Source organism: Cydia strobilella, chromosome Z (genome assembly GCF_947568885.1).
Source record: "Cydia strobilella chromosome Z, ilCydStro3.1, whole genome shotgun sequence".
Classification (NCBI taxonomy): domain Eukaryota; kingdom Metazoa; phylum Arthropoda; class Insecta; order Lepidoptera; family Tortricidae; genus Cydia; species Cydia strobilella.
The window spans coordinates 17,120,729-17,146,461 of NC_086068.1; the positions used below are offsets into that span (position 1 = coordinate 17,120,729).

The following is a 25,733-nucleotide window of genomic DNA, read 5'->3' on the forward strand; positions in this document are numbered from 1 at the left end:
TTCGTTTGACATCGGCATATCACTAAATACATAAACCTAATCTAGGGTACAGCTAATAGCAGATGTATAGATACATTAGTCCAAAACGATTAACATAATAGGATCAATTAAAAGTTGCTAACGTGGCTATGTACACACTTTTTTAGAAATGCTCACATGCTGTGTTTTGTTACAGAAACATGAAAAATGGTACGAAAGTATAAAAGAAAAACAGATAAGGCGTCATATTCTCAAGAACATTTGCTTGAAGCTGTAATGTAATTCTTTAAATATGTACCTATTATAACTTAGTTAAAAACACTTGTTATACTCATTATTGTGATTTTAACTTAATAAATGGCCCCTATTTTTTTATGAAAACTTTTTATTTAACTTAGCTTTAGTCCTTTAAAACTGATGTTGACTACCCCTGACTTTTAATTTATGTTTCACTTACCCCGAATTCATTTTTTTTGTTGGTATGCAAAAATAAACTTAGTTTTTCGGGTATCAAGGATCTAAATTGTTTAATGACTTTTAGATGGAATGTCAGTTACATTTAAAATAACTTTTGAGGCTAGTACTAAAAGACAAACACAACTGTTTCACTTACCTCAGAGGCGAGGAAAGTGACAGTTTTTTTTATGCGGACGTTTTCTATTTTTTACGGATTCGAGCGCACTTAGTTATATGTTGCTGAATTTATAATACATTATTATATTGCAGAAGTACATTTTATATTGTCGCTGCTATAAATCTTTTATTTCAGAAATACCATTTGATTATCTGAAGAAAAAAATAAAGTATGTTTCACTTATCCAACTTGACTTTGGCAATCTATCGGAATAATACCACCATAAGAGTACATCAATCTTATGTAATCACGTTTCCGGCTCGTAATTTCTAAAGCACTAAGAGGAAGGTATGTCATACTGCATTGAAAAATATCAAATGCATTCCTGCTATTTTTTTATCTGACGGACTTATGACACCTATGCACTTTTGTGACTAGGCGGTTACCAAAAAGCTACCAGACATAATTTTATGTTGTAATGATCCTTCCGGCCGATTTCGACCATGGCGATCACTTCGACTCCGACTGTTACAGTTAGCACGGCGCTCGTGCGCCCTAATATGGCTGACGTAGCCGATCTTCGAGGCGAACCCCCGTGCACATTGAGAGCACGTGAGAACACCAGCCACATAATGGTAATGAATGGAAGCAGGCTGGCGTGCTTTCAGCTCGTCGCGTTTAGCATAGAGGTCAACTATGCGTTGCTCCTCGAAATCGCGGACTTTGTCCTGCACCAGCCTGCGCCTATCAGGACGCTGTGCTGCCAAACCTTCCCACTGAGAGGGCTCGATGTTGCATCTTTTCATGTTTCGTTTCTGAACATCTTTGTATCGGAGGAGTTGTCCGCCAGGTTTCCGCTTACCCTCCTCTAGTTCAGAAAAAAAGATGCGTTTCGCCACTCTCTCCTCCGCCATACGTGATACGTAACCGGTCTAAGGTACGAATGTGGTGACGGTACACGCACCACGTCTCGGAAGAGTATAAAATGTTTGGCAGCACGATCGCCATGTACACAGAAATTTTGGTGGCCAGTTTTAGGTCGTGCGAGCAGAAGACCTTAGAAAACAGTTTTCCAAACGCTGCAGCTACAGCAACGATCCTGCTGTTGATCTCAGCGTCGAGGTTACACTTCGATTCTATAGTGCTCCCCAGATAACGGAATTTGTTGACCTGCTTCAGCACATCCTCACCAAGCTGTACGGCTAGTGTCTCGTGACCATGTGAGTCCAAAGACCTCCGTCTTTTTGACACTAATTTTAAGGCCGAAATAAGTATTTCGGCATAGTGACGATGAAACTTTAACAATTTAAATAGAGAAAACGGTGAAGCTTTTTAATTTATTCATTTGAAAGGTTTACAAATATATCTTTAACTGCGCATTACGAGCTCTATATCAAAATAAAACTTTTCAAATAAGTTTTGCATATAGTGATAAAAATAAGAGATTGTTAATTATACAAATTTCAAGCTCGGAAATCAGTGAGATTGCAGTAAAGTTAATTATATTGTGCGCTTTGTAAATAGGTGTCCCAGCTAAGCGAATCACTTACAAATTGCCCTACCGATGCGGCGCTAATGCTAATCCTTTTAATCACGATTAAACTCGCGCCCCGGCTCTCATTTACGCAGGCCTTTAAGCTTTTTCATGGTAACTTAAAATATTCTAACAAATCATTATTTTATACAAAGGTGTTTAGCGGTGTACTTGGGCATTTTTTGTTTTATCTTAACTTAGAAGAATAATCTCTCCTAAATTTTCTTAACAGATTTAACATGTATTTTTTCTGAATGGATAAATCGTTAAGAAAATTATGCACAAGAAATAACGACACTTGTAAATAGCATACTAAATTTACGCTGTTGTAACTGTTGTAAGGTAGGTAGGCACTTCTTAAAATAAATTTACGCTGTTGTAACTGTTGTAAGGTAGGTAGGCACTTCTTAAAATAAATTTACGCTGTTGTAACTGTTGTAAGGTAGGTAGGCACTTCTTAAAATAAATTTACGCTGTTGTAACTGTTGTAAGGTAGGTAGGCACTTCTTAAAATAAATTTCTACTAATTTAATTTCACTCATATTCTAATTTGATAACCTCACGATGACATCATTGTATGGTACAGTTACATCAATCTTCTGCGACCAAAGGGAAACCATAAAGTAAACAAAGTAAAATAAAACTAACTGACGATTTCCTTCAATTAAATGAACGAAACATCTCCTCCATTAAAGGCCTTTCACATCCTAAGGGTCGGCCTGAGGCAAGTCTAATAATTAAAATATACAGAGAACAATGATACGTCTCGCTTTACTCAATGTTTATTGACGGGCACCGTCGTGAAACCCTTTGCAATTTCAATTTGCGAAGGGACGGAGATCCCCGCGCGGTGAGAGCCTTCTCTGGTGCGAGACGGCGCGATACACTGTGTCTAAACGAGACCAGGACAAAAAAACCATTTTGGTTATATAATAAACCAAGTTGGTGTAGAGTTTCAAAAACACTTACCTACTTAACTTAGTTTTGTGGGTGTCGTTTTATTAGGCGCAGGATGGTAATAAACTACTGTAATATAATATTTATGTGAATTTTCTATCATGGTACTAACACACTACCTATCGATGTGAGTCCGAGTGTTGCTGGGTCAATTATTGTATTCATCAAGTTCATTCAGTGATAAATAACAAAATTGTTTATTGCCAAAATTAAAATAGTTGAGTGTTACAATTTATACTGATTACAAACTAGGCAGGCTATGCCTTTTATATTTGTGTTTAATAAATAACAAACCATTATAAGATTTATAAGTCATGAGAAAGTCATTCGCTGTAATAAATAATTTAAAATATTTTCTAGTGTAATTGTAACGAAAGGTTAGTGCATATTTTTATTATAAACATTTGCGATAATTTCTTTGAAATGTTTGGTTGTTTTAGAGCTCTGTTATCCAGATTCGATTGCATTGCGCCGTAGAAAATTTATTGCACAATCCTATTTCTCTCTCGTGTTATGCTATTTCATCTGAAGTGAGTGCTTCGCGCACGTACAGGACTCGTAAAGACGCTCCCGCCCGCGACGTCGCGACGTGCTGGGTTCTTTGACCTTACTGTGAAACTTTAAGTGGAAAATCATCACCGGTCTAAGTACTTTAATTACTTTTATAACATCTACTAGCGACCTCCCCATTTTCGCTGTTTAGGTACATTATTAGGAATATAATATTTTCTTATTGCACTTCTAGAACCTTTCAAAAAATTGTGTTTTATTTACATTTGAAGTTCCTATCTTCATCAGTGCAACGGCATTGTGTTTCAATATCCAAGTACTCGAACGTGTTTATAAATCTCATAGTTAGTGTTGGTGAAGACGTCAAACCTCATTCAATTGTTTACCGTATTCATTCACGCGCTATAAATTAAATACTGATTTTATATAGTCTGTTCGGAAAGACAAGAGTCGTGGAATGTATTGGGCCCTATACATTCCACGACTCTTCTCTTTCCGCACAGACTAGATCTTAGAGTATAGATATAAAATTTACTTGTGCCAGTTGGTTAAGGTGCTGCTTTATTACAAGCTTTTTATTAACTTGCAATGTACTTATGTATGTATGTACGGGTACGGGTCTTGCAAGTTAAATTTGATCCACTTCCCGACTTACAATGAAACTGAAAATTTGCATACATACGTATAAGTCGGGTGGCAATGCAATATTATGGTACCATCGAGCTGATCCGATGATGGAGACAGGAGGTGGCCATAGGAACTCTGTGATAAAACAACGAAACCTAGTTGTGTTTGGGGGTTTTAGAATTGTCTGGACGAGAACATATTAGTTTCCTGTGGAAAGAAAAGTACAGTCAGCGATAAAAGCTTGTACCAAAAATTTTATTTTTGCCAAAAACTTATTATTTCAATTTCAAGTTATATTTGTATTTGTGTCAGTATTCACTTTTGTAATCCGATACGTGTAACCACTTAGGAGTAACGAAACGAATAATAAAGTACAAACTGAGTTTATTGGATGTATGTTTTTGCTTAATACCGTTACTTATATTCAAGAGCTCGAAATAAAACTAACGATCAACTCGACATTGTTAGGAACGTATATGTGTCGTTCTCAAAAAAAAGGTACCACATTGTCGCTTACCATAATTGTGAAATTTGTTTGCATCTCTATACGAATAACCTATCAGAGTGTCCTTGTGGTAAGCTACAATGTGTTACCTTTTACTTGAGAACGACACATATAATACAATAGTATTATATACGTTGCTCTATAAATTAAATACTGTCCAGAAGTATTGCTGCTATTGCGGCTGTGAAACTTCTGGGCAGTATTGCAACATAAACGAACCCGCGACTCGTTTCGCTATAAATCACGTAACTTAGCATTGCCATTCTTGCTTCGGACATAAATAAATATAAGAAGAACGGTCGAAGGGTCCCAACTCTCTCGAGACCTCATTGGAATTTCATAAAGGTGCTGTATTAAAATAATCGTGATACATTTTACTCAAAGGAAACATTCTTTTATTTTTTAATAAGAAACATAACTGCATTCATTTTTTTTTTCAATTTAGCTTGTCTAAAAATTAGTAAAAATATTTATGAGATGGATATTATGTACGACAGACACAAGTGTAAGACCTAATATTTCTAGGAGAAATGTTATCATTAACATTAACTGTATCGACTAGTAGAATAAAATAAGGAGTGTTTATTTTTTTGGATTTTTTGTCACATTTAAGAGACGGGCGAGACAAGCGAATTTAAAAAATCTTTAAATGCAGTTTTGCTTCTTTAAAAAAAACCGGCCAAGTGCGAGTTGGACTCGCGTTCCAAGGGTTCCGTACATTACACAATTTTTAACAATATATTTTTTTATGTGAAACGTGACAACGTGAGTCAAATGTCTTTAAAAAACCCGTAGGGGTCGGATCAAAAACTAATATCAGTAATTAAGTCCGACTCACGCTTAATTGCACATTTCTAATAGGTTTTCCTGTCATCTACAGGTAAAGAACTATTTTGTGTATTTTTCTCAAAATTTAAGGCTCAGTAGTTTTGGAGATAAAGGGGGAGGGTGGTCATTTTTGCCTATTTTCTTGAATAACTTCTAAACTGTTTATCCAAAAATTATAAAAAAAATTGAAATAAGCTCTTTCATTTTTACCCAAAAAGTGCTATTTGTGTGTTGTGTATTGTGTGTTTAAAATTAATTTGTTTACGTTACATGTCTGTCTTTGGGTCACAAACTTACATATGTGTACCAAATATTAACTTAATCGGTCCAGTAGTTTCGGAGAAAATAAGCTGTGACAGACGGACAGACAGATAGACAGATGTACGAGTGATCCTATAAGGGTTCCGTTTTTTCCTTTTGAGGTACGGAACCCTAAAAAGAATGTATTATTTAAGTAAAATGAGCTAACTTAAGGTTTTAAGGCACTTTCCCTCCAGGGCTCATAAAAAATTTCCACACTGTATATTACATTATGCGCGAACCCTACCTACACCTTTCATGTTCCTTACGTAGAAGTGAAAAATTTAGTGGCGCCCGAATGCTCTGTAAATTTTCTGTGAGAGGTTGTAACTTATTTATTTAACACTACTTTGGCAAACATCCCATTTCCTTGAGAGATAATTGTTGTTTGTGATTAGTTTATAGACAGATATTTTATTTTCATTTTATCCGATTTTAGGTAAACTTACATGCAAAATAAATAAATAAATAAATATTATAGGACATTTTTACAGAAATTGACTAAGCCCCACGGTAAGCTCAAGAAGGCTTGTGTTGTGGGTACTCAGACAACGATATATATAATATATAAATACTTAAATACATAGAAAACACCCATGACTCAGGAACAAATATCTGTGCTCATCACACAAATAAATGCCCTTACCGGGATTCGAACCCAGGACCATCGGCTTCACAGGCAGGGTCACTACCCACTATACCAGACCGGTCGTCAAAATGACAGGATTTCACTTTTTAATTAAAAAAATATAATAGGTATTCCAAGGTATCCGTCACATTTTTTAATTTATATACACATATCAAACAAAAAATGACGAACAGCATAAAAATGAACTGTTCTGTTATAACAAATTTAATATTTGTGATAATGTTATTATTGCTATCTTTATTAATTTCATCTAAGGTAAATATACAGTATAATTTAAACAGTCAGACTAAAATAATAAAAAATAATAAAAATATTAAAAAGTAACTTCATTAACAAAATAAAACGAATAAGGTAGTTACTAGTGTAAAAATCTATGCCCCATTGACTCACCTGATCCAAACGTGCCAAAAATGCTAGCCGCATTGCCGCGTTACACAGCAAGCGATATTTTCTGTACTAGGTAAAGCTGGAATGGGGGTCGCTGCCCCTATCCCTCAAACGCCACCCCAAAGTTCTTGTGAGACCATTCGTCTCTGCACACCAAGGCCCACAAAGTCGTACGCTGGTACCAAGTTTGCGTATTTGTTGTTTTTAAATTTAGCAGCATTGTCGGCGGCCGCGCCTGCCACTTTTCTGGTATGGGTGATGTGGGAGGGGGCAAAGGTACTAACACAAGTGGCGTACCAAATCAGGCAGCGGCCTTTTGCCCAAGGTAACAGTGTAAGGCCGTCCGGTGGCTTAACGTGTGCGGCATAAACCCTGCTGCTTCAGGATGCATGGTACACTGGCCGAAACCATAACACGACGGATCAGCTGGTTGATGGCGTGATGACTTGGTATATTTGCCCCGCACATCGCAAGTAGCTTAAGGCCAAATACGTTGTGTTCTTCTTTTGTTTTCACTCAGCGTAAGCGTGAGCGAGTTGGAAGTGCGTGCCCGGGCGCGCGGATATCATGTTTTTTTTTTTTAATTAATAAATAAAGCAATAGATACGTTTCTTTAAACATGATATTGCCGATTTTTAGAAGCAAATTTCATATTTTAAGCTTTTGTGCAAAATACATATTATTTATTGTTAGAAAGTGAGTAATAGAAATGATGTTTATGTTACATAAAGTGCGTCACAATCAGCCAGTATTCAGTGTCCAGTCATCCCATTTTAGCGGCTGACTAGTGGATACTGAGTTCCACGATCTCAATTTCCAGTGGTCCGCCAAAGCCGCTTTGGCCTATACTCGTGTAGATAACGACACCTTTTGATATTTAACAACTTTAACATATATCATATCAGTGAAAGAAAACAAGGATCAGTCAAATGGCGTTCATAAAGTTTTAATCATATGTCGAAAGATGACAGTAAATTTACTACATACATAATAATAATATAGTATGTCATTAACATTATACATTAATATCATGTGATACCAAAATGGCGCATATACATAACTTTTCATGCCACAAGACAGCACGTCTTTAAAGTAGTGTTCATCATGTTCGACAATTGTTGTAAAAACTAAGCAATTTTTCAATTAATACTTTATCAATTTATAATTTTACCTACAAAAAAGCAAATGCAAGAAAGCCTGACCACACTGGTGCATGGCTGACCACTGGAGCTTTTACCCTATAATATTTAAGAATTACAAACCGGGACTGTTTCTGAACGCAACCATATATATGGCCGAATGGTTTTATTCCTGTATCCATTCACCATCTCACTCGATCTCTTCTTTCTCAACAACTCCCACGGTTAACATCGCTCCGTATTGGTTTAAGTTTCTTAGTGAAAATACATAGTTTTCCCTTAACAAAAGTGACTTTTAATCGTCCACCAATAGGTACTGTTTTACGTGATCATTTTTCGACATCGACTTACAGTAAGTTTCACTTGTCCTCGCACTTTACAAACGTCAAACCAAATTGCACTCATCAAACCGGGCTATGTTTATGAATAATGAGTACCATCGTGTGTGTGCTGCGCTGTTGCATTCTAGTTATTAATATTCCGCTCTCTAAATCCGACACGCTAGCTAAAATGTTTGCACTAGTTTTTTACTTCTTGCCAGCGCAAAGTTAACCATATAGAGTATAAAATATTGTAGAGGTATTTATCAATATGGTGTTAGTCGAGCGTTCTCGTTTCGTTCTCGAGCGGCCGGGCAAGTTGTTGAACATTGTTTCGTTATGGCTCTCTCGTGTAACTTTCATAATAAAACTTCATTTTAACACCAGCCATATTTGTGTCGATATTAGAATGAGAGATTTTATTCGTAAGCACAAACAAACAAGACATTACATAATACAAAAGAAAACATAAAATAAGATTAAAGTGCCACGAAATGGCCTCATCTCAGCATGTTGCTGGTGACTTCCAGCGCTGATCTTCCGATGAGACCTACTGTACTGTACTATTGTACAAAAAAAATCAGTAAGGTACATAATATATATCGAATCTTGATATTTTGTGTCAAAAACAAAAGAAACTATACCAACCGATGAAAAGGCGCAGTTAAAAAAAAATAAAAAAAGGGTTAAAGAGGTATTTCCCGTTCGATATATGGATATTACGTATCATTTTATGATTAATATGTACCGTATCTGCAGTACAGTTCCATAAGTCTAGTAAAATAGGTATTGAAGTAGAACTGTGTCAGTTTGTAAAATTGAAAAAAAAAAATGTTAATGATATTATTTTCAAAATTGCCTTCTTGGGGTTGGATATGAGGATATCACGTATCATTTGTGGTATATTGTACAAAAAAAATATCAGCCATTTCGTATCTGGAGGAGCCCAAACTTGGTATGTTTCGAAAATTCTTTTTGTTTTAATTAAAAAAAATGCCCAAAATGTAATGATGTAATATATCTCAAAAAGTCCTTTCGTATGATATCACACACGATAAGTTTTGAAAAAAACTTTTTTTCCGTACAAAAAAATAATGTTTTACCACTCCCTCCCCCCGGGAATTTTTTTTTAGGAACTGCGGGTCTAAAATTTTGTTTTGACCTCTAGTATGCGTGTGCCAAACGGCTAACCTGTACATCGATTTGCGGTTTTTTAATTCGAACGGGTTACACTATTTTGAGGACTAAAATATTGAGAAATAATTACGACAATAATCATTAAGTGTTACTATAGCTACTAACTTATATCAGCTTCAGTTTAGCTTGTTTCGTATTAATCTTTTAATAAATAAATAATATCATAGTTTGGACAATTTTACACAGATTAGTTCCACGGTAAGCTCAAAAAATCACTATAAAATTCGTAACAACAACAGAAAAAAACCTATATGTATTTTGATTTCTCTGAATAGTGATTCGAGTGAAGATACTGTAAATATCAGCAATCGCGAATTTTGCCTCATCAAAGGCAAATGATGGGTGATTCAGTAAGCCACCAGTTTAGCCGCCAATGTGAAAGCACTTCGCGTCAAATTCGCGTCAAGTGGCTTAAATTGCCCCCTTCACCCCTCACTTTCCCTTCCCTCTTCCTTATGATAAATGTAGGGAAAATTGAAATCACGTTTCGTTTCCCGTAGTCATTCTCCGGGACTAGCATTGACGCAATGTGTGTGAATGGCTGCTTTGGTTTTGTAAGAATATAATCAATTCAACAGATATATTGCGAAAAATGGTTGACGTATTCGAGTGGGCTAGGGTTGCTGGATCAAACTGGAAAAAATAATCCATAAATGTACCCTTGGTTGTTTGGGGAAAACTATTGGCTGTTGTTTACAAAATAATCATTTAAGAAGAATAGTCATGGTAATTTTTGACATAGTATCTGATATACATATATGACATATTTTCACAAAAAAACTATATGTTTATGTAATGCCGATCAATTACGGATGTTTGACCTTTAAGGTTTGTCTAGAAACTAGACTATGTTATGTTGTACATATACACATAGGAATACATAATTGTTACTATAATAGATCTATATTGTATAACAATTATGTATTATTGTATACATTCAGTAAAACTTTTAACATTATATTGTGAAACAAAGAAATCATAAAATGTTTATGAGTGTAACATCCCTCGGCTAACTTAGGTATTCGTATTATGTATTTGTTTCTTTTGTCCCGACCGTTCACTCAAACAGGTAAAATGAGAGGTTTTATTGTGAGCGATAGCAACGTGTGCCGCGTGCAGAATTACATCACAATTTAAGCTTATAACGGAAAGGGAAGCGTCAAAAGACATAAAGCAAGTTTACGCCGATTTATACGGAAACCGCTTTCGCGCAAGTGAGACGGATATGTTAATAAAGTTGTAAATGATTCAGTTATGGGAAAACCGTCGCCAAAGCGTATAAAACCAGACAAGATTAAAGTTGGAATTTGCTTGAGCACCCATTTTAGTCCCGAATCCCTGTCGAACCTTTGTCATTATAATCATGCTTCCGATCTTTCAAAATAATATTATTGAAATATGTTCAATTTCCAGCTTTCTGTAGGACTTTGTAATTTGGTGTGCGGCATTCCACGGGCGTACAGCAAGTTCCCATAAACCGTAAACATAACTTAGTTATTAGAATGTGAGTAGAGGAAAACCAGTCATAAAAATTTACGCCTGCTAACTAAGCGACACTGTCAGATGTGAGCGTAAACGCATCGGAAAGATATACATTTTTATGTTCATTTCACGCTCCTTAAGCATAGGTACTTGTAGATATTGTACTTATTGAGTACACAGCACAGTTAGACATACAAAAAAATAAGCTGCATACAGTAATTCACGTCAAAACTTATTATTAAATCTTATAGCTTTTGATAAATAGGTAGGCCTTTGTTCACAAACTGATTTGATATTCAATTTTCAATCTATAACAATCTGATGCAAACGGAAGTATGAAAACTGCTTTTATACGAAGGCTACAACCAATTCAAAAGTCAAAAACAATTATTATAATTCCGTTTGCATTGTGTACAATATGCACATGGCCGTCACATGATTGCTTGATCAACTGGATCGCTTGGTCTCTATCAAGATATATGAAGCTCTGCAGTGCTGCGCTGTGGTTAGTTACATCGGTGCCCACAGCTAGTTAAAGGGAAGTGGAGGACCGCTGCGCGGCTTAAAAACACAACTCAAAGCACTCTTCATACAAACGTAGTCTCCGTTTACCTCTGTGGACATTATAGAAATAATTTTACACAATTTGATTTGACATTTACCACAATTTATATTTTTAAGTGCTCGTATTATCTATATTAACCATAGAGCTACCCTTTCGTATGTTTTTTTTTTCATTATTATAATAGGAGCTGTATCTTGTAGCGAAATGTGCATCATTCATTACGCACGTTGCCTCCAATATTGAAAATTGGTGACCAGAGTAATAGTACATTTCGATACTAGTGCGGAAAGTATGTCATTACTTACTCGCCTACGGCTCGTGGCTAGACTCGGGACGAGTGAAGAATGACATTTTCGCACGTGTATCGAACGACGTTTTTTAATACAGTTGCGAAAAAATAAGAAAAACAACAAGTAAGGAATTCGAAACTTTTATACTATTAATTCTGTGACATCATTGACATTGACATTATGAAGAGGTGTTTTTTTAGCTGGGTGTTATTATTATTGAACCCACTTCAATGAAAGTTTTTTTTCAAATGCATGTTCTATAAGACAGAAACAATTGTAAATATAAAACATTGTACTATTATTACCCAAATATCGTTAATTACGATTATTTGTGTATCGTACATTTATAAAAACAATATTGAATGTTGCCTTTGGAAACTTAAAGCAAAAGAAAAAACGCCTTTTCTTTGACAGGCGTTCCGTTCCATTCAGACAATTTATTAAGAACGGTTTTTCAATATTCAATATAAAAAAATAGACGTGTTATAATGATGAAGAGGTAAGTAATAAAATATGAAATATGTATATTTTTCGTATTCTTACATTAACAGTAGGTTTTTATATTGATAACGACGTTTAAAGGAAACTAATATTAACACTCATCAATAAGTAGCCATGAATTGGAACAAGTATAAATTTAAAAAAAAATGGAAAAGTAAAAAGCATTAGTTCGCGAAAACCAACTTTCCGCACGCTAAACAGCCACGGAAAGTAGCACTTTTTGAGCAACTGTATTAAAAAGTATTTTATTATGTTGTATGAGGCCACTAAAACTACTGGGATTTCGCAGCAAACAGTCTCGGAACAAATACGTTTTCACAAACATCTGCTTCTTTGAGATGTGCTAATTGTAGCCAAATAAATTCTACGTATGAACGGAAAAATGTGCATTTATAATTAGAGTCGTTGTTCAAAAATAATAACGCGAGAGATTTATTCATTAAACCTTTGTGTTACTAGGCAACCGTATGCAAACACACGCTCACCGGTCGATGAGCCACTCATAACAGCCGTAACAGTCATTGAAAAACCGCATTTAATACCAATCCGCAAGAATACGGTAAATATATTAATCAGTTTTTTCTATTAGCTGTTACGACTTTATGTCTGACGGGTAAGATCTTTTTGAAAAGATAGTCTAGGTCAATGTTAAAACATTTTTCATGACCGTTTACCCGCATTCAAAAATAAAATAATGGGCAGAAAATACTAATAAAATTGAATATAATTAAATTAAATATAATATAATTAATTAGTATAATTTTAAATTTTAGATTTAATTGTATAGTTTTAGGTTAAGTTTGATCTCACTGCGATGCTATTAGTCAATGTTATGTACTCCATAATTGTCATATATATCAGTATTTATTACCTTTTAAATGTTGTTAGTGTAAGTTATAATATGTATGATGTGGATGTTCTTTAATAAAAAAAAAAAAAAAAAAAACATGAAGCCAATGATTATATCATATTTTTATGTATTTACTGATTTATTATTAGACAATCTTTTTTAATCGTTATTGACACAGCTAAAATGAATATGCACCCGTTTTTTGTCATAAAACTTGTATATGTGAGAACTGAGGTAAGTCTTACCAAAATATATTTTTATTTATTTTATGATTAAATAATGTCAGACATTTATCACAAAGTTCTATTTACGTATCCCGACAATGGCAACCGCCCGAAAGTTTATAGCGGATGCTTAATATCAAACTTCCAATATTGCTCATATAGCAAGGCAATAAAAATACCTCGCGTCAAATCTGCGAGCCAATTATTCATTTGAAATGCCAACAGGCCCGTTTCACCCTAACTACCCTCCTTCGCTATAATCGAGCAGTTCTAGCACCATGCAAATTAGCCAGGCGGAGGGAATGTACCTACAGGTGAACTATGGAAAAAAAAATATATTGCTGTATATTTCTGTTATGTTAGTGTTTCGTGGCAAGCGACTTAATTTGTAGGTAATATCAGTGACGTTTCTTGTCATGAACTAACTGGTGAAATTTAACTTTGTGCTAGGGTATTGTACTAGTCAAACTAATATTAGTTTGCTTAGGATCTTCTATTTTAATGGGGTGCACTACATTAATCAAATTAACTTTTTACATACGTATTATCGTTTAATATATCGCTATTTTATTGTTCACTCTTTATTTGTTGTGAAGATTTTTTAGAATATTGGTAAAGATGCTTTCGCTTCCAATCACCCCTACGTGATTTTTAAAAGAGGGACGCAAATTGTCAATTTTTATTTGGTTTGGTAGAGGGAACTCATAGATTAGTTTTTTAAACAAATTAAAATACAAAAACATAATTGGCGCGGTCCCGAGCACGCACATCCATCTCGCTCACGCTTACGGTCAGCGCGAAATTTATATTTAAATGGGAAATTAGTTTAAATTTAAATCGGATCTACTATTCACCGCCTAGGCCTAGTTTCCCCTCTGGGTTGGACGGTCAGATAGCAGTCGCTTTCGTAAAAATTAGTGCCTACGCCAATTCTTGGGATTAGTTGCCAAGCGGACCCCAGGGTCCCATGGAGCCGTGGCAAAAATGCCGGGACAACGCGAGGAAGATGATGACTACTATTCACCGCCATTAACTATCAATTATTTTAGCACGGCAAAAGCAAAACAAAGGTTCATTACTAAACCTACATATTAAGACGATTCTCGCTGATTTGGCCTTGAGCGTCTGGGCAAATGTACCCGCTTCACCCCGCACCCCTCTCACTGCGATCGTACGTGAATTTTGACTCGCGGCACGGCAATGAGGTTCAAAGAATATAATAAGACAAGCCAAAGGCGCGCGGATGGCGCTCTACTCGTATTTGTGTATCTTTTGACTGCAAAGACTGCTTTGCAGCTATTTTGTCCTTTGAGTAGATTATGCATTTAGTGGAGGTCGAAAATTATAAGAAAAATATATTAATTAATAGTGCGTTTATAGTTTTTTATCTCTTTAATAAATTAATAAATATAAATTGTAATAGACCGCAAAATACCGTGTGGCGCTCGCTATGCGCGTCGCAAGCAAATCAGCGCTCTGCAGTTATTTATTCTTTGGCCACAATAACTCCGATATTATAGCACTTTGCTTGTGCATATGCAAACATAGTTCAAGGAAGGCACGGAGCGACGAGCGACACACCCTCCTCGTCTCAAAGCTGGCACACTACTGCCGACCACGCCATTTTCAGGCTGCATACGCATGAAATGTGGAAAAACGTTCGATTTCTTAAGAAAATATTTTTTGATTAACAAAAGCTATGTTGCATTTGTAGAACCTGTTAAAACATTTTTCTTGGTTTAAAAATAATTTTAATCGATTAAGCCGTTTAGTAGTTATAAGCAAAGTTAGCCGCAAAATGGCCTGTTGTGTTTTTGTTTTTCGGTGAAACTACAAATTTCAGGAAAAAAGTCAAATGTTACAATTGTTGTGTATAGAGTGAAGATGCATATATATTTTTTTCATAATTTTTTGTTGACTCATTTAGAAGTTATAAGCTCTAAAAAGCAACAGTTTTTGGCCAAAAACTGCGCGAAGCGCCTTAAGAACGTTCTCTAAAGTTTTTAATTGCCTTTTTGGACAAGGTTTCATTACTACGAAATATAAGTATCGACCGTATCTCACGACCGTGCTTTGTGAGGTGCATCGCGCTATGGCACGCAAAAAGTACTATTAATGCCGTTATAAAAACAATACAAAAGGGACGAGGTTATTTAAGTGTCGCTCCACTTTTTCGATTTTGTGACTATTTGGGAAATGTTAACTTTGCTAGAATAACAGTATCCAGATCCAGATCCAGTATCCAGATTATCCTGATTTTAACATTTCAGTAATCTCGTGAAGACCAGCTGAGATTCTTGAGCCGTGTCCCCGGAAATTACCTCTTGAATGAAACATTGTCTCTGTCGGATTATTGTCATTTTAGTATGTCATTTCCGCTTTACACGAACATCCGGTAATTATTCGGATATCAAATGTAATAGAGATAGGATAAATAGGTATTTGTGTTACGTGTGTTTTGTGTGGTAGCATGGTAAAACCTTATAAAAGCGCTGAGCGGGAGCTACTTTTCCGCATGATAAATAATTTTACAATAGTAAAAAATCATCACAAGGCTATTCAAGCTGAAAAAAGGCAATGTTTACAATATTTGGAGTTGATGACGCGTAAGTGGAATAAAACATTTTAATACTTGCACCATATGTAGATAACATAATATTGGTTTAGATTAAGGTTTCACAGCAAATTGAACTCATCTAAGAGCGTTTTCACATTGTCCGATCCGATATCGGATGTTGGATCCTATATCCGCGTATAGATAGGGGACGCGGGGGCGCGCCCGGGCGCCGTCTTTAGCGGTCACGCACACAACAAACAAGCATTATGCCTAAACGTATTACGCACACAAACAAATATTATCGGTCCGACAGCTGATGGGGGGCTCCGACATGGCTAAAACTATCGGAAGCGCCTTTCCGATATCGGATGTCGGAAAGCGCCTATGACAAAGACAGCTGCAGGAGAGCGCCATTGGCATGAAGTCCGCCTTTTTTGCGTTATTGATCGTTTTTTAGTAATAATGATTTATTACATGCATAAATAAATATAGAGAAACACATATATCTTCCTTCACACATTTACTTCCTTCCCACATCCGATATCGGATCTGACAATGTGAAAACGATCTAATATGTATAGGCATACTTACCTTATGAACTTCATCTTTAAGTTCCACATTGTGTTATGTTTTTAAATGTAGATAACTCTTTAATTAAATACATGCATCTTTTCATCTGTGGGTCAGACACGAATCGGGCATCAGTTTTTGCGCAATTTTAAATTATTATTATTTTTTAACTTCATGGTCACTATTTAAATAAAATATCTTTGACAAGCCACAGATGAAAAGATATATAAGTAGGTAGGCTTAAGGTACCATTTCTATTTAAACTGTACTAGCATTCCTGATGCAGTTTTGTGGCGCGACATTGCTGCTTCACTGCCAGTCAAAATCAATGTTGACGGACAAATCGTTGACATTTTCGGAAGCAATTGTTAGATCTGGGCGTAAAGGGAAACTATAAGAAAATCATACGAAGATGATATTGTCTAGAGAATAAGCACGGATAACAAATTTAGATTATTCAGCAGCAAGGTCGAAATAGTCGAAAATAATGTGACGGCATCACGAACGCGAACAAAAGCTGTATACCTATTATTAAACATTTAAACTTGTTCCACGTGCGTTTATGCAGTTACCTATAAAACAAGATTCTTTCACTTTACGAAGACACATTCTAACAGCAATAGTCTGAATCCGAAAGATACCTTTGACAATTTACAACAGTTACAATTCATTGTATTTTTGTGTCTGCTTAATGTAAGCTGCTGGAGTCCACTCCTCAACCGAATTCAAAAACCTGATAATTAGTTCGTCCTTTAATCTGACCTCTAATACACCCTGTTCTGTTCCCTCCTTCACTTGCAAAACAGACTCTGGCACACCAACTGTCAGTAGAAAAATCTAATTAAAAAATGTAGGCGCGAAGCTAATCTTCTCCTCACCTTAGAAAATATGAAAATCGCAAAAATATGGATGACGCCCAATGTCACATTCTCCTTATATTATTTATCAAAAATAAAAATAACTGACATCTATTGTTGGAATTAAATTTATTTAATCATAATGCGCAGCTTACATTTTTCATAGACCGTAAATATGGTAGAAAATTTCAAAAGTATCAAGACCATTGAATCCATTTTCTGTGGTGTTGTCACATACTGGTTTTTAAAAACTACTTCTTATCGAGCGCTGTAAATATTCCGTGGTCTAACTTTTCTATCGTACGCATCGTTATGACGGATTAAATTTTAGGCATATCTCAAACACTATGAAATGCAGGGCCTTATTAGCTATAAAGCTTTTATCATAGCTGAAAGGTATTTCGAAAAGGTTTTAAGACGATAGTGGACGACTGGGTTATTACGACGTATTGGGTTTAATAGAGCTATTAAGGTACAAAAAATCTTCTAATCAAGCGATACCAATACAGTGACAGCATTATTCTAGACACCTATGATTGATTATGACTTCCCACTGTCGTTTACTCCTATAATCACTACACCTCATAAAACAAAGTTCTCTCCGCGTCTGACTTATCAATTGATGAGTTCGATCAAAAATAAAATTGCGCATTTTTAGAAGCAATTTTTATATTTTTAGCTTTTGTACATAAATTGTTACAATTTTTTAATGTGTATTTTAGACCTATGTTCATGATTTTTTTTATCGAGCAAAAGTCACGAAATCAGGTTTCCAATAATTCCAATTGATGAAGTTACTAGAAAAAAGCCTCAATATTGATAATTAAATTTTTGGCAACCGGCGTATTGTGATCTAAAAAAGCGCAACGTTTTTTCAAACTCTGCTGGCTGAACCTACTGCACCTTAAAAAGATCTTCGCAGTATACTTACTTGAAAATCGGCCAATGATGACTTTTGGAAATGGAACGTTATTGTATCAGTAGTAGGCCAGGAAATAAATGCCCAAAAAAAGGTATAGAGGGAAATGCAAGGAACACAATTTTTAACTTCGTAGCTTTGTTTGGACTAGTTAGGAGGTGAACCCGGCCATAACCCTGGTGCTGGGGGAGAGGGGGGTTTGAAGGTTCCATTTTTTGGTTTTTCGATTATATCTCGGAAACCATGCGTCTGAGCGACTTGGCCACTTATACAAAATGAAAAGAGATTTAATTTGTTACAAGTTTTATTCAGTTAAGTTTTTCGATATCTTGTATAGTTTTTGAGATATCCATTCTTCAAGGTTTATTTAGGGCTCTCATTTTTATCTTGATTATCGACGACGAGGATGTATTTCACAATAGGGTTGTTGACACATGCTGAATTTTATAACTAAATCTAGTGAAATAGAAAATGAGCCATTTTTCGCAATAAATTAGAAACTTAAAAAATATATGGGAATAATAAAAAGATACCTGTTTCAAAATTTGCGAATAGGAAATAAATATACCATTATTTATTTAAAATATATATATATCCCGAACCAGGACGCGTATTCAGACCTACTCGTGTACTCCTCCCATCATCTCCTGTCCGAGACACCGGCAAGAATAAGTACACTATATGCTAGAACCGGGGTTCTTACGACTTATAATTCAATTTAGAATTTGCCTAATAAAAAGTACCATGAGTAGGTATCATATCATATTATGTGAAATGTACCAAGGTACAATATCAAGTTATGATGTAATTTTGCATGATCGTTGTTACTCGTAAGAGTGGTTGTGTGATGTAGTACATTACATGAGTTTTGTATACTTGTGGCACTTGTGTAATTGTTGTCAGAGCAGTTCAAAATCAACTCTGCATTGTGAAATTTTTGGATTCTCTTCTTCTAATTTGTAAGTCCAAGTAGTGAAAATGTTATAGTACATATGTTACAATTTGTAATCTACTTACAAACCCTTTGATTTGGTACCCCACATGATATGTTTAAAAGAAAAAAGTAAAAAACTTTCTATTGCCGATTTTATGACGTCATAGTAACTACCCCCTACCATTTTCGCGCTTGTCATTTGATATATTCATGTTCAGGACATCATACTGAATGCATTGATACTAAAATACCCATATCCGAGATGACATGAGCAAAAACCGATTTCTAGAAGACTTCTAGACAAAATACCGACTCACTATATTCAAAATTTTTATACAATACCTAATGATTAATACGTTCACGTTCGTCTTTTTAATTAGTTAATTTAAGTATTAAACATATTTAATATTCCAAATAATATCTCATCAGATGTAATAAATGTAAATGGGTTACGTTTATGGAAATTTATAAACAAAGTGCCCTATTTTCGTAGCCCTGTAGTATAGTTTAGTTACATTCAGTTTATAATCAACTCAAGTTGGAAGCATTAATTGGTCGTTATAACTGCCACAGTAAAATTTCAACTGCTAATGGTATTTAGTAGGTATTATTAGGGAAATAGTCAACGGTTTCCGGTGTGTGCCAGTTGATAAACATTGCCGTAGAGAAGCATATTTGTCACTAATTAATGTAGGAATGCCAAATATTCCCGACATCATTAATCAACGCCATAATAATTTCTACGGCGAAATAGTATATTCTCGATATGGGAATTTAATGTAACATAAAAGATTTTTAACTAGTGACTCTGTGAGCTGTAGACCTCGCGTTAAGCTTAGAAAATGTAAAATTTTACGTTTACGATTTTTGAAATCACGAATTTCGAATTGCCATTATTCCGAATTTTATAATTCCGAATTGACGTTATTCCTATTTTAAATATCCCAATTTTTAAATTTCCGAATAACGATATTCCGAATATATTGTTAAAGTTCGTTTTCTTGAGGGTCGCAGTTCTAATCTAACCTAATCCACTTTTCTGGCAACAGTTCGTTTTCTTGGGGGTCGCAGTTCAAACCTAACCTAACCCACATCTGGCAACAGTTCATTTACTTGGGGGTCACAGTTCCAACCTAACCTAACCCACTTCTGGCAAGAGTTCGTTTATTTCGGGGTCGCAGTTATAACCTAACCTAACCCACTTATCTGGCAACAGTTCGTTTTCTTGGAGGTCGAATCTCCGAATCCGAATTTATTTATGTCGAATTTTTATGCCAAAAATATTTTATGCCGAATTTAAGAATGCCGAATTTAACGTGATGCGGCACGACAGGCACCCGTAATAATTACTAAAACGTGAGTCTTCATTTGAATGTCACGAATTTCATATTTCCGACCTTACAAAAGACCGAATTTCTGAATTCCGAATTATCTTATTTCCGATCGGACAATGGTTTTTCGGAATTTAAGAATTCGGAAAAACATTTTTTCGGAAAAGTGTTAAATCGGAACTTTAAGCTTTCAGTAAAATGACAATCGGATTTTAAATTTTCGGAAATACCACATTCGTGATTTTCTTCCATCGTGTTTATAAAAATCGTAATTTTGATATTTCGGACTTATAAAAAATCGGGATTATGAAAATCGTGCTTATGAAATTCGGAAAAACATATTTCGGAATTATTGGGTGTTCCCCCCTCCTATATGTAGTTATGTGCAGGATGTGCAAAATCAAAACTATTTAATTTCAATAACAAAACTCACATAAGCTGAATAGAGATATGTGGTTTACATACAAGAGTTTCACTTCCAAAATCCCTTGTTTTAACTAGAGGGCGGCTCTGGATTATTATCAGGTACCATAATCTAAATTTAAACTCAAACTTATAGGGGTACTGCGCATCCAAAGTTGGCACTATTTAAGGAAAAGACTTCCCAATATATATAATTAACACAAAGATCGAAAAGCATTTTTTCGATGTAGGTTTGTTAGTTACCTTTTGTCCCTTAGCGCGGAAATAGAAAACCCGCGAAAGCGGGGCTTCGTCGACCCTAAGGCGGGCCGGACCCTAAGTGGGAAGCCAACATGATACTAGAGCAACTGTTTAATCGCGCCCAGGCCTATACCAGATATGGTACTTATTTAATTGCAGCTATATCGCTTATTTAGACGTTTTAGCCTCTTTCTGAACCATTAAAAATTAAAGGGCTACACATACCGCAATGCAAAAGACAACAATTTGTATCACAGCAGCACAGTACCAGAAAATATGCAATGCACGGAAAATGTCAGGTCATATAATTTCACTTTTATCAAAATTGTAATTAAACAGCTTACACACACAAAACACACTTTGATTAGCATAAATATCCGACGTCATAGAATGCGTTTTTTACGAACTGAGAGTAAAGCAGTTCAATTCTGTAACAGGAATCGTTATAATCTCCCTTTCGGAGAACGATAACACTGTAGCTAAAGTATCATTCACAATTTATTCTCAATGACCTGCTCCGTGCTTATGACGAATCGATTCACTGTAAATTAATATAATAAATGATCGCCGCTTACTTACTACGATGCTTGATGTGAATCGATCAGGTGTCCGCTATTCTAAACACGTTCTTCGAAATATTTTAATTACAATCGAACGGTAACACCGTTTAAAAAGACTTTAAATTAGTACTTACAAAAAATTTTAAGAATCTCAGCACTTCTAAGAATTTTTTGTAGTGAACCGTACGCTCCGACAAACAGAACGCCAATGAGGCAGACGGCGCGCGTTAGCGCCGAGTTCGCCTTGGTGGTGGTAAAAACTAGAATGCAAAATGCGGGTGGAAGTAAAAATTACTATAGGTGTCTACCAATAAAGAACCGCTACGTCATCTGTCAACAGGATTACTCTCTCTAATATAATAAAATAGGCTTCAAATAACGGTAGGAAGCTTAATACTTAGTTCGTTGAGTCGTTATCACAGTGAACTTGCAATGCATTGCCATAGAGGCTAATGGCGCTTAAGTCCTTTATGCCAATTTCCATATTTTGAAAAAAAATCCAAAACATGGCTCGACAAAAAAATAATTGCGCTTAAGTCCTTTATGCCAATTTCCATATTTTGAAAAAAAATCCAAAACATGGCTCGACAAAAAAATAATTTATCATAGAATCTGGTCACAAAATTTCACGAGAATAGGTTAAGAACATCCGGACATACGAAAGCAAAATGCCCGAGTCAAAACGGAAATCTTCGCTAACGTTCGATCAATTAACTGAGTATCAAATACATATTACGTTTTTGAAGTCTCCGTCTCTATTTGCTGATCGATCAAAAACAAGTACAATACATTATCCCGTGAAAACAATAGGCTTCGAATTCCAAATAAAGGAAAGCAATAATACGTAAATCAAACTGTGTTGAACAATTCGCAATCGAATCCGATCTAAATCTCGCTAAAACACGCGGCATGCCTTTGGGTAATAATTACTGGCATTTTAGGTATCGTGCAAAGGGATAATTGATAGTGTGGCCGAAACGGGGCTTCAGCAACAACATCCATGTAATTTGACATGCGAAAAGTGTTTTGCTGCTGTTTAGAGCTAGTAGGTATATCGTTTTATGTGATTTAATAAATAACTATTCATCATCATCATCATCATGTCAGCCGATAGACGTCCACTGCTGGACATAGGCCTCCCCCAAGGCTCGCCACTCCGACCGATCCTGTGCCGCTTGCATCCACCGAATTCCCGCGACCTTCACCAGGTCGTCGCTCCAGCTCGTTGGAGGCCTACCGGCAGTTCGTCTTCCGGTACGCGGACGCCACTCCAGAACCTTCCGGCCCCACCGGCCTTCAGTTCTGCGAGCAATGTGCCCCGCCCACTGCCACGTAAGGTTTGCAATTCTGCGAGATATGTCGGTGACCCTAGTTCTACTGCGGATATCATCATTTCTGATTCTATCACGCAGAGAAACCCCGAGCATAGCTCTCTCCATTGCCCTTTGCGTGACCTTGAGCCTTCTTATGAGGCCCATCGTTAGCGCCCACGTCTCAGATCCGTATGTCATCACTGGCAACACACACTGGTCAAAGACTTTTGACTTAAGACACTGCGGCAATTTGGACGAAAAGATACTGTGGAGCTTCCCGAACGCTGTCCAACCGAGTCGGATTCGACGAGTGACCTCTTTCTCGAAGTTGGACCTACCTGGACTACTACTACTAACTGGACTGTTTGTCCCAGGTATACATAATTGTCAACATCTTCGAGCGCAGAGCCTCCGATTAATACGGGAGTTGGCACAACATGGACGTTAGACATGATCTTCGTCTTGTCCATGTTCATTTTCAGACCAACTCGTTCAGATACTCTGCTGAGATCAGCGAGCATCGCACTGAGGTCCTCCATGGTCTCAGCCATGACTACGATATCATCGGCAAACCGAAGGTGAGTGATGTACCTAACTAACTATTGCGGTAACCAAATACAATATTACCTACTTAATAGGTCGATTAAAATTGTTTACTAAATTTGATTATCTTTAAAGGTTGTTAATTTAATCCCTCCGCAGATCTATAAATCCTTCGGTTAGAAACAAATGGGTTAGGTTAGATATACATAACATTCTATTTGTAAAACTACGCCAGTATAATTAGCTAAAGTATACTTATTTTTTCAATGGAATGCGTGTCTGTCACGTGTTGTTTCAAGTGAATGTCCACAGTGGTGTCTATTGCGAATCTGTTCCAATGCTTAATAATGACGTCGGGTTGGTATGCTCAGCATTGTGGCAGTAGTGGCTTGTGGGAACTCAATGCGTAATTTGGTCATCAAAACGAGATTTCAACTGACACCAGACATATTCGGGCAGAGGTGCATCAATGAAATTCAGAATTGAATACCGTCGGTACTGACTGACAGCTTACTGATCAGGTAATTGGAATATGCAAAATATTTGCAGATTACCTACATACGTTGTTTCGTGTCATGTTTTTGTCGCAACCAATTAAAATTAGTTTCTGGTCATCCAAACCAAGTACTTTTCCTCTATAAATCATAAATGTATGTAGTAAGTATTGTGGTAATTCGACCGTTTTTAGGGTTCCGTACCCAAAGGGTAAAAACGGAACCCTATTACTAAGACTCCGCTGTCCGTCTGTCCGTCTGTCACCAGGCTGTATCTCACGAACCGTGATAGCTAGACAGTTGAAATTTTCACAGAATTTCTGTTGCCGCTATAACAACAAATACTAAAAACAGAATAATATAAATATTTAAATCCCATACAACAAACGTGATTTTTTTGCTGTTTTTTCCTTCGTGCGCGAGTCCGACTCGCACTGGGCCGATTTTTATTTATGTATGTTTGTTACCTCAGAACTCCGTCATTTGTGAACCGATTCGAAAAAAAAAAATTTTTTTGGTCCAAAGTAGGTAGGTTCCATGTTGGTCCCATTTTTGTCAAATCCAGTTCTGATGATGGCATCAGTAGACCATGAAGCTTAAAATATACCCGAAGTGCGAGAGTTTAGTGTCATGACTGTTTGGCCAGATATGAACGAATCCTGCAGAATGCTGCGTCTTTCATATCAAAAACTTTAAAAAAATCGAAAAATACAGGTTGACACTTTAATCATCAACCATACTCTGCGTAGTGACTTTATAGGTCATACTGAACATCTTTTATTGTGGGAGCATTGTCGAAATAGCGAAAATTTTCCCATAGAAATCAGCGGCGTCACATCGGCCGGAATGTTTTACACAAACAATTTTTTTTTTGCGATTTCGGGGTTGGTCCTATAATAAAAGTTGTTCAGTATATATGACCTAAAGTCACTACGCAGAGTATGGCTGGTGATTAACATTTCACCCTGTTTAATGGACCTTCAAATAAAAGTAAAACCGACTTCAAAAATGATAAAATAAAATAATATCCCTTTCATACGCGCTAGTAAGTAGTAACTGATATGTTTAAAGTCGGTTCCAAACCAAATAGTTAAAATACTCACTCACAGTCAATAATACCGTTCGACATTGTCTTGATGCTTTTAAAATTTGACTTGGCACCGATTTCAAGCATATCAGTTAGCGCATATAAAAAAATATATTTTATTTTATTATTTTTGAAGTCGGTTTTTCTTTTTAGGGTTCCGTACCTCAAAAGGAAAAAAACGGAACCCTTATAGGATGACTCGTGCGTCTGTCTGTCTGTCTGTCCGTCTGTCACAGCCTATTTTCTCCGAAACTACTGGACCAATTAAGTTGAAATTTGGTATACCTACATATGTAAGTTTGTGACCCAAAGACGAACATGTAACGTAAACAAATGAATTTTAAAATCTGGTCCACTTTTGGGGGTAAATGACAAAATTAAAAAATGAAGTTTATCGTGTTACATATCAAATGAAAGAGCGCATTGTGAGAATCTCAAATATTTTTTTTTATAATTTTAGGATAAACAGTTTAAAAGTTATTCTAGA

At 36.0% G+C, this 25,733-nt stretch overlaps 1 protein-coding gene across 1 annotated transcript in view; it reads right to left on the bottom strand.

The window, feature by feature from the left end:
• The window catches only part of LOC134754186 (epithelial discoidin domain-containing receptor 1-like), a 297,747-nt gene that overhangs the window by 237,630 nt on the left and 34,384 nt on the right, over positions 1–25,733 (bottom strand). The gene's annotated exons all lie outside the window — the stretch shown is intronic.